The 12,917-nt window shown below is 45.2% G+C and overlaps 1 long non-coding RNA gene across 1 annotated transcript in view; it reads left to right on the forward strand.

The window, feature by feature from the left end:
* Positions 1–862: 862 nt before the first annotated feature.
* Positions 863–12,917, forward strand: part of LOC140478553 (uncharacterized) — a 50,511-nt gene continuing 38,456 nt past the window's right edge. The window contains exon 1 of the long non-coding RNA XR_011960811.1: positions 863–997. This is a non-coding gene — a long non-coding RNA (uncharacterized lncRNA). The remainder of the gene's footprint in view (positions 998–12,917) is intronic.

The following is a 12,917-nucleotide window of genomic DNA, read 5'->3' on the forward strand; positions in this document are numbered from 1 at the left end:
TCCATCCCTATCCCTATCTCCAGAATCTAATCCAGCTCCCTCTATCTCTGTAAATTCCTCCAATCCCCAAACCCCTTTGTCCCTCTGACATTCTTGACCAGATGTAACTCTGTTTAATTCTAAGCCTCCCTATCTCTGTAACCTCTACCCAACTGTTCAACCCCCCACTACTGAGGAATGACTCCCTGTATTCGCCATAAGGCAGATGGAATGACAGTGAACAGATAAGCAAGCAGCAGCAAACATTAGCAGGAATTCTTTTGTAGGCACCAAACAGTGATGGGAATGTCAATATGGTAACAGTCAGGACACTCCATGTACTTATGGCAAGGGCAGTACAGTAACTGTGTGTGACAGTGGTCTCCATGCCGACTGATACAGCAACGAGCCTGTTGGATTGAATTTGTTGGTGTGAATATAAATGGCAGAATTGGAAAGGTGTAGGAGGGGTGTGGTGGTACGGGGGATATGGTGTATTTGAATTATCAGAAGCCTTTATGCAAGTTTCAATAAGGGCTAAAAAGTAACTTGGTAGAGAATACCGCCCCTTAAAGGTCAATAAGGTCGCCTATGTGTGGAACCAGAGGAGATGGGTGAGATATTAGACAAAATAGTGTTGTCAATATTTACTGTGGAGAAAGACATGGAAGCTTGGGAACGTGGGGAAATAAATAGTGATGTCTTGGAAAGAATCCTCACCAGAGAAGAGAAAGTGCTGGAATCTTACAGCAAATAAAGGTAGATCAGCCCTCAGTAGCTCATTAGGTCAATCCTAGAATATTGTGGGAAGCTAGGGAAGAGATTGCAGTATCCCTTACAGAGATATTTATATTATCAACAGACACAGTGAGATATTGGAAGACTGGTGGTGGGTTAACGCTGTTCCATCACTGAAGGACTGCAGGGAAAAGCCGGGAAATTACAGCCCTGTGAGCCCAGTGATGGGGAAGTTGTTGGAGGAGATTCTGAGAGAAAAGAGATCCTTACATTTACAAAGGTAAGGGCTGATTCGGGATGGTCAGCATGGCTTTGTTTCCAAACCGGATTGACTCTTCGAGGAGGTGGCCAAAGATAGATGAAGGAAGAGCAGTGAGCATTGTCCACATGGACTTTAGCATCTAATCAAGAGGAAGAAGGAAGCTTACTTAAGGTCGAGGAAGCAAGGATCAGACAAGGATCCAGAGAGTTACATTGGATGGCACGGTGTCTCAGTGGTTAGCACTGCGACCTCATAGCACCACAGACTCCATTTCGATTACAGCCTCAGGCGACTGTCTGTGGGGTGTTTGCACATTCTCCCTGTGGGTTTCCTCCAGCTGCTCCGGTTCCCCCCCCCCGCCCCCCCCACAGCCCAAAGATGTGCCAGTGTGGTGGCTTAGCCATGCTAAATTACCCATAGTGTTCAGGGACGGGTAGGTTTGGTGCATTAGTCAGGGCAAATGGAGAGTAATAGGGTGGGGGAATGGGGCTGGGTTGGATACTGTTTGGAGGGTTGATGTGGAGGTCTTGGGCCAAATGGCCCGTTTCCACACTGTAGGGATTCTCTGAAGGTACCAGGAAGGAACCGAGAGATGGATTTAGCCAACTAGAAGGGGGCATGAAAAAGCTTTGTTGGGAAGGATTGAGGAAAACCATGAGGCATTCTCCACTTATGGGAGGAACAAGAGCAATGCCAGAGTGAGGATAAGGCCAATCTGGGATAGTGGAAGGAACTTGTGCCTGGAGTCACCGGAGGTAGGGGAGGTCCTTAATGAATACTATGCCTCAATTTCACTGCTGAGAAAGGTCTTGTCGTTTGTGAGGACAGCGTGAAACAGGCTGATGTATGTGAACTGGTGGATGTTAAGAAAGAGGATGTGCTGAGAATTTTCTAAAAAATAAGGATACATAAGTTACTGAACCAGACTGGATGCGTCCAAAGTTATTACAGCAACAGAGGGAGTGGATTGCTGAGCACCTGGTGATGACCTTTGTTCCCTCACTGTCCACTGGATTCGGACCAGATGATTGGAGGCAGGAAAATATTATTCCCTTGTTCAGGTAAGGGAATAGGGATAATCCTGGGAATTGAACACCTGTCAGTCTTCTGTCTGTGGTGTGCACATTATTGGAGAGGACTCTGGGAGACAGGATTTATTATTCCTTGGGAAACCATAGTTTGATTAGAGATAGTCAGCATGGTTTTGTAAGGGGCAGGTCATGCCTCACAAATCTTATGGCTCATTCAGAAAGTACGGAGGTATGGGGTACAGGGAGACCTGTGTGTCTGGATACAGGGTTACTGGCCCACAGAAGACAGAGGGTGATGATAGATGGAAAGCATTCATCCTGGGGCTCAGTGACTAGTGGTTTTGTGCAGGGAGAGGTTACAGGGCCTCTGCTCTTTGTGAGTTTATGAATGACTTGGATGTGTGATTGAAAGAGGGGTTAGTAAATTTCCCAATGACTCGAAGGTTGGTGGAGTGGTTGATAATGTGGAGGGCTGTTGTAGGTTGCAACGGAACATTGACAGGATGCAGAGTTGGGCTGAGAAGTGGCAGATGGAGTTCAATCTTGGCAAAGTGTGAAGTCATTCATTTTGAAGATTGAATTTGAATGCAGAATGCAGAGTTAAAGGCAGGATCTTTGGCAGTGTGGAGGAACAGAGGGATCTTGGGTTCCAAGTCCATAAATCCTTCAAAGTAGCAACCCAAGTTGATAGGCTTGTTAAGAAGCAATATATTGTATGGGATTTCATTAGTTTGGGGATTGAGTTTTAAAGCTGTGAGGTTATGCTGCAGCTCTATAGAGACCTAGTTCGACCCCATTTGGAATATTGTGTTCAGTTTTGGTCCCTTCATTGCAGGAAGGATGTGGAAGTTTTAGAGAGGGTAAAGAGGAGATTTACCAGGATGCTGCCTGTACTGGAGAACATGTCTTTTGACGAAAGGTTGAGGGAGCTAAGGCTTTTCTCATTGGAGTGAAGAAGGGTGAGGGGTGACTTGGCAGAGATGAACAAGGTGATGAGAGTCAGAGATCGAGTGAATGGAGAGAGATTAATTTTGCGCTCATATAAATAGTTATTACAAGGGGGTATAATTTTCGGATGATTCGTGGATGGTTGAGGGGAGATTTCAGAGGTAGGTTCGTTACATACAGAGTGGTGGTTGAGTGGGATGCACAGCCAGCGGTGGCGGTAAAATTGGATGCATTTGGGACATTTAATATACTTCTGGATAGGCACATGGATGATAATAAAATGAAGGGTATGGAAGTTAGAGTCATAGAGATGTACAATATGGAAACAGACACTTCAGTCCAACCTGTCCATGCTGAGCAGATATCCCAACCCAATCTAGTCCCACCTGCCAGCACCCGGTCCATATCCCTCCAAACCCCTACTATTCATATACCCATCCAAATACCTCTTAAATGTTGTAATTGTACCAGTCTCCACCACTTCCTCTGGCAGCTGATTCTATACACATACCACGCTCTGCACGAGAAAGTTGTCCCTTAGGTCTCTTTTATATCTTTCCCCTTTCATCCATAACCTATGCCCTCTAGTTCTGGACCCACCAACCCAAGGGAAAAGACTTTGTCTATTTACCCGATCCATGCCCCTCATAATTTTGTAAACCTCTATAAGGTCACCCCTCAGCCTCTGACGCTCCAAGGAAAACAGCCCCAGCCTGTTCAGCCTCTCCCTATAGCTCAAATCCTCCAGCCCTGGCAACATCCTTGTAAATCTTTTCTGAACCCTTTCAAGTTTCCCAACATCTTTCTGATAGTAAGGAAACTAAAATTGCACGCAATATTACAACAGTGGCCTAACCAACGCGTTGTACTGTCGCAACATGACCTCCCAACTCCTGTACTCAACACTCTGACCAATAAAGGAAAGCATACCAAACGCCTTCTTCGCCATCCTATCTACCTGAGACTCCACTTTCAAGGTGCTATGAACCTGCACCTCAAGACCTCTTGGTTCAGCAACAGTCCCTAGGACCTTACCATTAAGTGTATAAGTCCTGCTAAGATTTGCTTTCCCAAAATGCAGCACCTCGCATTTATCTGAATTAAAATCTGTCTGCCATTTTTTTTTTGATCTTACGGTCGGATAAAAGATTGGCATATCATCATGGCCGAAGGGTCTTGTTCTGTGTTCTACATGTCGTATGTTAAACTGGGTAGTAAGCTCAGATCAGTGTAAAAGGATATGGCGTTCAGGAGGAGCTAGTCAACTGGACAGAAAATTGGGCTTGATGGTAGGAGACAGAGGGTGGTGGGAGACATATTGTTTTTCTGACTGGAGGCATGTGATTAGCGGTGGAGTGGGTCCACTGTTGTTTGTCATTTGGATAAATGGTTTGGATGGGAATATTGTTAAGTAAGTTAAATAAGATTTTTGGGTGACACTGAAATTGGTGGTAAACTGGACAGTGATGAAGGTTATCTGTGATACAACAGGATGGACAGTACTGCTGGGATAGTGGGCTGAAGAATAGCAGATGGACTTTAATTAGATAAATGTGAAGTGTTCCATTTTGGTGAAACAAACCAGGGTGGGACCTGTACAGTTAATGTTCGGGCCCTGGGAATGTTGTAAGTCTGTGACCCAGCGATGCAGGTACACAGTTCGTTGAAAGTGGTGTCACAGGGAGACAGGCTGGTGAATCAGGTGTTTGAGGTGGTTTCCTTCACTGGGCAGAGCATTAAGAGTAGGAGTTGGGACGTCATGTTGTATCTGTACAAGACATTGGTCAGGTCACCATAAAAGCATTGTTGATCAGTGGGAAGAACTCATCTGGTTCACTGACCTTTTGTGTAGAACATCTGACATTCTAACTTGGTCTGGCTAACATGTGACTCCAGACCTACAGCAATATGGCCAACTCTGAGCTGTCCTCTGTGTAATTAGCAGTGACACCCACATCCCATGAATGAATAAATAAAAATACATATGTCCCTCCCTACCTCTGCAAACCCCTCCAGCTGCAGCAATTCAGACTGGCTTTGTAACACCGTTCAGACCCTGACCACTCTCTGTAACACTCTCACCACCTCCAGCACCTTCACCTCTCCGTGTTCCTTTTGTGACACTGAACCCTGACACTGATTTCCCCTTCCCACTGCCCAACGCCTGCTAGCAGACCCTTTGCAATCACTTTAACACTTACTCCTAAAATACTCTCTCACTTCAGGATTTTAAGTACTTTTTGGTGATCTTCTAAGCCTCATAATCTAATATAATACATTTTGTAAGACAGAATTTATAGCAAAAATTTACAGTGTGATGTAACTACATTATACATTGAAAAATTGATTGTCTGTTCAGCCTTTCATCGGTTAGAATACAGTGATAGTTTCACTTCTTTCATGTGTAAATCACAAAACATTTTTTTTGAAAGTTGCATTCTCGGGTTAGCTTTTAACAATGGTGATAGCTAGACAATATGTTGAAGGTGTTCGCCCCCTGTGTTCTCTGTCTATGCCGTGATGTTTAGATTGATTCTAATCTAAAAAGTGAGATAAGAATTTTACATAAATTCATGCAGTTTTTGAGCTCAGCGTTCTACATGAATGCATGCAGTTTTTGAGCAAAGTACAATGTAACTCTGCAAGTACAAATTCACCCCACAAAATATGTGTGCCTGTGGGTCTTTGTCTGTCTGTGTGTGTCTGTCTGGGGTGGGGGTTGTGAGTGTGAGGGAGTGTGTGTGTAGTGAGTGCAGAGTGTCTTAAGTCTGTGAGGGGGTGCATGTGTGAGTGTGGGTGTGTGTGTGTCTATAAGGGTGTGTGTACCTGTGTCCCTGTGTGTGTGTGTGTGTGTGTGTGTGTGTGTAGGAATATCTGTGTGTGTGTGATGCAGTGGTGATCACCTGTAATGTGACATGAACCCAAGGTCCCGGTTGAGGCCCTCCCTATGGGGACCGAACTTAGCTATCAGCCTCTGCTCAGCAACTTTTTTCTCTGCTGCCTGTCCCGAAGTCCACCTTGGAGGATGGTCACCCGAAAGTCCGAGGCTGAATGTCCTGGACTACTGAAGTGTTCCCGAACTGGGAGGGAACCCTCCTGTCTGTTGATTCTTGTGCGGTGCCCATTCATCCGTTGTCGTAGCCTTTGCTCGGTTTCCCCAATGTACCATGCCTCCGGGCATTCTTGCCTGCAATGTATAAGATAGACAATGTTGGCTGATTCACATGAGTACCTGCCATGTACAAGGTGGGAGGTGTCCCCACATGTAATCGTGGTATCTATATCCACAATCTGACACATCTTGCAGGGTCCACCGTGACAGGGTTGTATGGAGTTGTCCTGAGGGCCATCCGCTTTATCCTCGATTACAACGTCTTCACTGTCCACTATGCCACGCTCCAGCCTTTCCAGCACATCACACATGGCTATCGATGGCACAAATATCTTTGCTCCGGGCTCCACAATGTTCTGTGATACACTTAATCAGGTCCTGGGGCTTTCCATTGCTTTGTGTTTTAAAACCTTCTATAACATGCACTCTTTTCAAGTCATAGAGATGTACAGTATCGCAACAGACCCTTCGGTCCAACTCGTCGATGCTGACCAGAAGATGTAAATAAATCCATCCCATTTACCAGCATTTGGCCCATGTACTTCTAAACCCTTATTATTCGTTTACCCATCCGAATATCTCTCAGCTCCGTGTGCATAAAAGAACTGTCCCTTCAGTGCCATTTAAACCTTTCCCCTTTAACCTTAAACTTATGACCTCTAGTTTTGCACTCTCCAACCCCTGGGAAAAGACCTTGACTGTTTACCCAATCCATAAACCTCATGTTTATATAAACCTCTGTCAGGTCGCCCCTCAGTCTCCGATGCTCCAGAGAAAATGACCCCAGCTTATTAAGCACCAACCCTGGCAACATCTTGTAAATCTTTTCTGAACACTTCCAACTTTCACAACATCCTTCCTATAGCGGGGATACTGGAATTGCAGAGACCTCCAAATGTGGTCTAACTTATTACTCTTGTTCCCTGAGTTCCCCAGTCTTTGTCCACAGTAAGGTCTGGAGTAAAAAATGTGTTTAAGCTCTTAGCCATATCCTGCTGTTCCACACACCAATGGTCTCATTGACTTTTAAGGGACAGCATTTTGTCTCGAGTTACTCTTTTACTCAATATATTTATACATTCACTTTTGGATTCTCCTTATCATTCTCTGTACACTTTCTGCAATCCTGATTTCTACCCAAAGTGTATTCCTAAAGTCCCTGTGATCCTCAGGATTCCCTTGATCCAGCTGGCTATATCTGACATGTTGCCCCCTTTTCCTTGACCAGACCCTCAATAGACAGCCAGTGTTTCCGAATGCTGTCAGCATTGACCTGCACACAAACAGGAACATGCTGGTGGTGATATTGGCGCTGATCGATCAGTTTATCTCACTTTTAAAATATTCTCACTTGCTAGACTTCACTTTCCCTGCAAATAGACTCCAAAATCACCTTTTTGAAAGTTCCTGGCTAATATTATCAAGATTAGTCTGGCCCCATTTTATAACTTGAACCTGCGGACCATCCCTGTCCTTTTCCATACTGTTTTCAAACTAATAGACTTGAGTCAGTTTGGCAAAATGCTTTCTCACACCTCAGTCCCTTTCCCGACCTTGTTTCCCAAGGGGAGGTCAGGTTTTGCCCCTTTCTCTTTTCAGGCCATTTACATATTGATTGGGAGTTTACTGGAACACAATTACCAAATTCCTCCCTTGCAAACACTGAACACTGGCAGTCCCAGTCTAGGTTTGGAAAGTTTAAAAACCCCAACCATAACAGCCCTATTATTATGATTGATATTTGAGATCTCCTGATATGTTTGTTCCTCAATCTGCCACAGATTATTCGGGGTCAGTAGGATAATCGTGTCAGAGTGATGACCCATTCTTATTTCTCAGTTCCACTAACATAGTGTCACTGAGTGTTTCCATAGGAATATCCTCTCTAGGTACTGATGTAATGATTCATGCAATGAAAACCCACCACCACGCGTCCTCTCTTCCCTCCCCTTCGATGCTTCCTGCAGCATCTCCACTTGAAACAATGAACTGTCAGTCCTGTCCCTCCCTCAGCTTTGTTTCTGTAATAACTATAATATTCCAGTCCCATGTTCCAATCCATGCCCTGAGTTAATCTTCCTTAGCTGTCAGGCCCCTTGCATTGAAATAAATGCAGTTTAATCATCAGTTCCCCCTCCCCCATTCCCTGCTATGTTCTTGCCTGCCTTTTCTGCTGAAATTGCTGTCTTTAACTTGTGCACCAACCTCAGTCTTCTTTCTGGCCTTATGACTGTTTAAGGTCCAACACCCTGCCAGATTAGATTATATCCTCTCAAGCAGCTCTAACAATTCGCCCCATCAGGATGTGGGTCCCCCTCCTGCTCCCAGTTCAGGTGCCTTCCCCACCCTGTCAACCTGTGCTGACACCTTCAGACATCCAGGGACTTGCCCACCAAGGTCCCGGTGTTACTCAGTTCTCTAGGAGGACCTACCCTTCATGATGTATATCCTTCGCTTATGAGACTTCCCACAGTGCATTACCTCACAGTGATCAGAAGCAAACTCCATCTGCCATTACTCCGAGTGTGTACAACTCTGAGTATGACTAACTTCATCCAGTCTCCCCAACCGTCCCTACCTCTAACTGTCGAGAGAATGCACAACCCTCTCTATTGCGTTAACCTCCTCCAGTCCCTCTCATGGACACGATCTATGTAAGCTTCTCCTGTTCCTGACTATATTTTCCTCCTGTTCCAATAAACCCTTGTGAACTTTGTGACCTAGTCCAATCTCTGCAGTGCTCTGTATAATCAGCCTCACTGTGCCTGGAACCTGGCTTCAATTCCAGCCTTGGCCGACTGTCTGTATGGACTTTGCATGTTCTCCCCCAGAATGTGTGCGTTTCTTCCGGGTGCTCTGGTTTCCTGCCATAGTCCAACATTTGCACGATACGTGGATTGGCCATCATAAATTGACTGTAGTATTCAGGCAAGTGTGTTTAGGTGAGTTCACCATGAGGAATGCAGGGTTTATTGGACAGGGAGAGGGATTGGTCTGGTTCGGATGCTCTTTAGAGGGGTTGGTGTGGGCTTCTTGGGCCGAATGGCCTGTTTCCACACTGTGGAGATTCTATGCAGGTTATTGTCCAGTCCTATCAACCATCCCTGTCTCTTGGACCTTGCCTCATCCCCAATACTCTCCTTATATGTGTAATCTCCAACAGTTTCTAAAACACTCCTTGACGATGTCAGCTTCTCCAGTCCTTACAAAGTTCGGTATGACCGTCACCTCTTCCTGCTTTTAGAACCCTCTCCATAAATATTGCCATTCGTTACAGCACTCCTAATCACTGTTCCATCCTGAAACCCCAAAAAACATTTATATCTCTGTAAACCCATCTGGACTGTCTATACTTCCTTTTGACAGTCCCGTTCTGAGACTTTCTCTATATCAAAATGTCATTAAGTGTAGGTAACTCTTATTATTGCAACCTCCCTTCAACCTTACAGCACTGTGGATCTGTAGAACCTCTTTTCAAACCGACAGCCATCTCTGTGTCTGTAATCTCCTCCACTCCCCATAACACATTCTGTCTGAGCTCCTCTGTAGTCCATTAAATACTCCCTAACACTGTCTGTATCAGTGTAACCTTCTCCAAAAACACAACCTTCTCTATCTGTGTAAATCCCTACACCAGTCCCTATCCCACTCAGCTCCGTCTAACAATACAACCCTCCATGTCTGTGTATTCAGCTTCAGTCCCTACTCGCCTCCCTATCTGTGTAACCTTCTCCATGCATTTTTTCTACAGTCTCTTCAACTGACCCTGTCAGTGTAACCTCTTCCAGTCCCGAAAACTCCCCTCTCTTTAACTTTCTCAGGCCACACAGCCCTCACTATCTGTGACCTACTCCTGTCGGAGAACCCTCCCTCTGTGAACTGCTCCAACTCTTCAACTCTCCATAAGCTCCTGCAGCTCTTACAGCCCTCCCTATCGACCAAACCTCCTCCAGTCCCTAAAACGCCATCAGTCTGTGGAGACCCTACCACCATCCCTATCTGTGTTATCCTCTCAGTTCACTGCAACACTCCCGATCTGTAAATCCCACTCCAATGCCTGTGCGTCTCCTGATCCTGTTCCTACAAGGCTCATTAACAATGTAACATCCTCCCGTCACTATCACCCACCCTGTCAATATAAGCTCCTTCTGTATCTCCAAACATTTACTCATCTCCATAACCTTCTCCAGCTCTTACCCCCATCTGTGTAAATATCACTCTCCACTCAAACCCTCCCTACCACAGGAACTTCCTCCTGATTTTGCTATGTTCCCTTATCTGTGAAACTGTCTCCAACCAAACTTGCTACCCCAATCTCTCAAAAAACAATCCACATTCCACAGCCTCCATGTCTAAATAACCCCCAGAACCTAAGCCTTCCTATATCTATAAATATCTTCAGTCACGACGACCCTCCATATCTGTTTGTTCCACCAGATGATACAAACCTCTTTATCTCTGTAATCTGCTCAGCTCCATAAAACAGTCCCTGTCTGTGTAATCCAGCCCTGTCCTACAAACATCCTTATCCCTGTAAACTTCTCCATCCCTCCCAACATTCCCAACTCATATGAACCCCTGTCAGCCCTATAGCTCTCCACATTTCTGTAATCTCCTGTGGCTCTATGGTCCTCCCTCCCCGTGAAACCACCTCCAGTCCCCACGTCCCTCCCAGTCTGGGTCCTCTGCTCCAGATCAGACCATTGCTGTCTCTGTAAACACCTCCCCTCCTGACAACCCTTCCCATTTGTGTAACCTCGTTCAGACCCCATACTCTCCAGCTTCCTGAATCCTCTTCCTGCATTGCAACCAAACCCACATGTTTATGTAATATCCACCAGTGCTTACACCCTCCCCAACTCAGTAACCTCTCGGAGTCCTAACAAAACACCTAAACTGTGAAACGTCTCATTTCTCTACAGTCCTCCCCCCGTCCCTCCCTCCTCAAATGCCTTCATCACCATGGAACCTCACAATTACTGAAGCCTCCTTTTGGCATTGCAACCCTCCTAATGCCTGCAAAACCCTCCTGTGCTGATATCCCTCCCTGACTCTGTAATCCCCACCACCCTCCAGTGCCCTTCTGGGGAACAAGGCAGAGGAGAGAAGATTTGTAGCGTCTGGCCCATATTACGGAGGTAGAATTCTGGAAATTACAGATTTGGTCTAATGTTTGTGGTGTGCAGATTATTGGCAAGGACTGTAAAGAAGGATTTATGACTACTTGGAAAGACATAGTTAAATTAGAGACAGTCAGCATGGGTTTCTGAAGGGCAGGTCATGCCTCACAAACCTTATTGAATTATTTGAGGATATGTTAGAATACGTTGATGGCTCATTCAGAAAAGAAGGATGATTGGGATACAGGGAAATCTGTCTGTCTGGATGCAGGATCGGATGGCCCAGAGAAGATAGAGTATGGCGGCAGATGGACAGTATTGAGCCAGGAGCTCAGTGACCAGTGGTGTTCTGTAACAATCAGCTCTGGGACTCAGGTCTTTGTGATTTTTATAAATGACTTGGATGTGGATGTTGGAGAGTGGGTTAGTAAGTTTGCCAATAACATGAAGGTTTGTGGAGTCGTGGGTAATGTGGAGGGCTGTTGTAGGTTGCAATGGGACATTGACAGGATGCAGAGCTAGGCTGGAAGTGGCAAAAGGAGTTCAATCTGGAAAAGTGTGAAGTGATTCATTCTGGAAGGTCGAACCTGAATATTGAATACAGTGTTAAAAGGCAGAATACTTGGCATTGTGGAGGAACAGAGAGGTCATGGGGTCGATGTCCATTGATCCCTCAAAGTTGCCACGCACGTTGATAGGGTTTTTAAAACGTCATATGTTGTGTTGGCTTTCCTTAGCAAGGGGATCGATTTTATGAGCCGGGAGGTTTTACTGCATCTTTATAGCGACCTGGTGAGACCACACTTGGAATATTGTGTTCAGTTCTCATCCCATCTTTACAGGAAGTATGTGCAAGTTTTAGAGAGCGTATATAGGAGATTTACCAGGATGCTGCCTGGAATGGAAGGCATTTCTTATGGAGAAAGTTTGAGGGAGCTAAGGCTTTTCTCATTGGAGTGAAGAAGGGGGTTAGGTGACTTGGTAGAGGTGAACAAGGTGATGAGAGAAACAGAGAGTGTGAATAGTGAGAGACTTTTCCTCCTATGCCATAATTGGCTATTACAAGGGGGTGTAATTTTAAAGTGATTGGAAGATGGATAAGAGGATAGAGAATGGTAGGTGGTTGGATGGACTGCCAATGGTGGTTGTAAAAGTAGACACATTCGGGACATTTAATAGACTCTTGGACAGACACATGGATAATAGTAAAATTAAGCGTATGTAGGTTAGTTTGATCTTACAGTTGGATAAAAGGTTGGCATAGCATCATGGCCGAAGGGTCTTGGGCTGAACTGTTCTGTGTTCTACGTTCTGTCTGATTAATTGGGTAATAAGCTCAGATCAGTGTAAAAAGGATATGGCATTCTGGAGGAGCTCGTGAACTGGATACAAAATTTACTTGATCGTTGGAGACAGAGGGTGATGGGAGAATGTTTTTCTGACTGGAGGCATGTGACGAGCGGTGGAGTGGGTACACTTTTGTTTGTCATTTGGATAAATGGTTTGGATGGGAATATTGGTTTCCTGAAGTAAGGATTTTGGGTGACACTGAAATTGGTGGTAATGTGGGCAGTGAAGAAGGTTATCTGTGATACAACAGGATGAACAGTACTGCTGTGATAATGGGCAGAAGAATAGCAGATGGAGTTTAATTAGATAAACGTGAAGTGTTCCATTTTGGTGAAACAAACCAGGGTGGGACTTGTACAGTTATTGTTCGGGCCCTG

Source organism: Chiloscyllium punctatum, chromosome 6 (assembly GCF_047496795.1).
Source record: "Chiloscyllium punctatum isolate Juve2018m chromosome 6, sChiPun1.3, whole genome shotgun sequence".
NCBI lineage: Eukaryota > Metazoa > Chordata > Chondrichthyes > Orectolobiformes > Hemiscylliidae > Chiloscyllium > Chiloscyllium punctatum.